We start from the raw sequence: 2,722 nt of genomic DNA, 5'->3' as shown, positions 1-2,722 counted from the left end.
TTATTTTTGTCCCATCATTTTGTATTGACTGCAATAATTCTTAAAAACTAAATAACACACTTACGTTTTGCTTCGTTTCAAATGATCGAGCTGGGGGGAAAGTAAAGGACAACGTTATTGCGAATCATTCATTTCCAATGCGTGAATCCACTTTTAGACCATCTGGTGGTGCTGATTAGAATATTCGTTGTTGCAATCTTGAGCGTGGCGAGTTGGGAAGTTCTGATGGTGGTGGTGAACGGGGGTGGCGTATCCGGCCATCTGGTGGTGGTATCCGGCGGGGGCGAAGTGGTTCTGCGGTTGCTGAGCAACTATATTCGACTATATTTATATTCAAAATGATGAAATGATGGAAGATTTAAATGATATATACACAGAGAGATAGAGTGAAAATGATATGATCGAAATTATTGGATTGTCGCGTATTATATACAAGTTAGCTTTTCCTCGTTATTTTTGTCCCATCATTTTGTACTTGACTGCAATAATTCTTAAAAACTAAATAACACACTTACGTTTTGCTTCGTTTCAAATGATCGAGCTGGGGGGAAAGTAAAGGACAACGTTATTGCGAATCATTCATTTCCAATGCGTGAATCCACTTTTAGACCATCTGGTTGCAATCTTGAGCGTGGCGAGTTGGGAAGTTCTGATGGTGGTGGTGAACGGGGGCGGCGTATCCGGCCATCTGGTGGTGGTATCCGGCGGGGGCGAAGTGGTTCTGCGGTTGCAGCGAAGTGGTTCTGCGGTTGCTGAGCAACTATATTTATATTCAAAGTGATGAAAGATTTAAATGATATACACACAGAGAGATAGAGTGAAAATGATATGATCGAAATTATTGGATTGTCGCGTATTATATACAAGTTAGCTTTTCCTCGTTATTTTTGTCCCATCATTTTGTATTTGACTGCAATAATTCTTAAAAACTAAATAACACACTTACGTTTTGCTTCGTTTGAAATGATCGAGCTGGGGGGAAAGTAAGGGACAACGTTATTGCGAATCATTCATTTCCAATGCGTGAATCCACTTTTAGACCATCTGGTGGTGCTGATTGGAATATTCGTTGTTGCAATCTTGAGCGTGGCGAGTTGGGAAGTTCTGATGGTGGTGGTGAACGGGGGTGGCGTATCCGGCCATCTGGTGGTGGTATCCGGCGGGGGCGAAGTGGTTCTGCGGTTGCTGAGCAACTATATTCGACTATATTTATATTCAAAATGATGAAATGATGGAAGATTTAAATGATATATACACAGAGAGATAGAGTGAAAATGATATGATCGAAATTATTGGATTGTCGCGTATTATATACAAGTTAGCTTTTCCTCGTTATTTTTGTCCCATCATTTTGTACTTGACTGCAATAATTCTTAAAAACTAAATAACACTGGGAGCTGGGGGGAAAGTAAAGGACAACGTTATTGCGAATCATTCATTTCCAATGCGTGAATCCACGCATCGATACGACTACTTTTCAGTAGATTTGCAATAAAATGTGCAACTTTATTCATCTCAAAAATTGATATTTAATATCAATCTTTAAATAAACGTATTTTTTTCATACAATGTTAAAATAATAAGTAAAATTATGATTAATTAATTATACACTAAAGCATTAAATTAATAAATAATGTTTATCCACTTGTTTTCCGTAGATTTACAAAGATTATTCCAACTTTTACTCATCTCAAAAATTGTTAAGTAATGAAATAATAAACAAGAAACAAACTAGAAGGAAAGCAAAATTATTTTCAATTAATTCCTTTAATTTCTTAGTGAAGAGACCGTCAAAATTTATAGTTAAGATGATAGTGATAATGATGATTATTATTATCAGAGATTAAAAGAAAAAAATAATGTTAGGAGCAGAAGGAAACTTTGGTTACAACAATCTCAACCATTAATTTCGTGCTTTGTTATAATAATTATTATTTTTATCACTAAGACTTTAAAGGAGAAATTAATTAATTATTAAAAAAAAAACGTATTTTTTTGCTACAATGTTAAATTATTTAGTAAAGTGTGATTAAATAATTCACTCATTTATAAAATTTAATTAATTTTATCAAAAAATAAACGCTAAAATTTTCCTATAATAATTATAAAGAAATAATTTGAATGTCTTTACAATAGTAAATAATTTACTTTTTTTAATAATTTATGCATAACTGTAGTATTTTTCCCTGAAAACAATTAAACTTTCTGAGAAATCGTTCATTTTGTTGTAAATTTACCTGTAAAATCATTTACCTGTAAAATTATTACAGGAAAAGGATTTTCACGACATTTAGAAAAAGAAAATTCTTAGAATTTCATAAATAACAATTTGTTGTATAAAGTCATCGTTCATCACAGATGGACAGTGGAAAGAATGAGGTTCATAAATGACATTTGTCCATTGATTTTGAAATAACTTCTTTGAAAATTGTGTATGCTAAAAATGTTGATATTATTACTAAAAGTCATTTTCTGTAAATGCCATTTATTAGGTTTAGTGTATTCAAACTTGAGCAAAAACACCACTTACTTTCTCTCACTTTGAAGCAAGGGTGAACGCTTCAACAAAAAGTGAGGGAACCGTAACATCTATAAAGTAATTGCTACCGTTTGACCGAAATTTTAGGTCGTAAATTTCCTTTTTCCCAACATAAATTGCTTAATACCTGTTGTTGTGACAGAAGCAAATAAATATTTTGTTACTGTTCTATATAAATTGATT

Source organism: Nicrophorus vespilloides, unplaced genomic scaffold, assembly GCF_001412225.1.
Source record: "Nicrophorus vespilloides isolate i.1.1-1 unplaced genomic scaffold, Nicve_v1.0, whole genome shotgun sequence".
Taxonomy (NCBI): Eukaryota; Metazoa; Arthropoda; class Insecta; order Coleoptera; family Silphidae; genus Nicrophorus; species Nicrophorus vespilloides.
The sequence above is the reverse complement of the archived record's forward strand: the minus strand, read 5'-3'. Positions refer to the sequence as shown.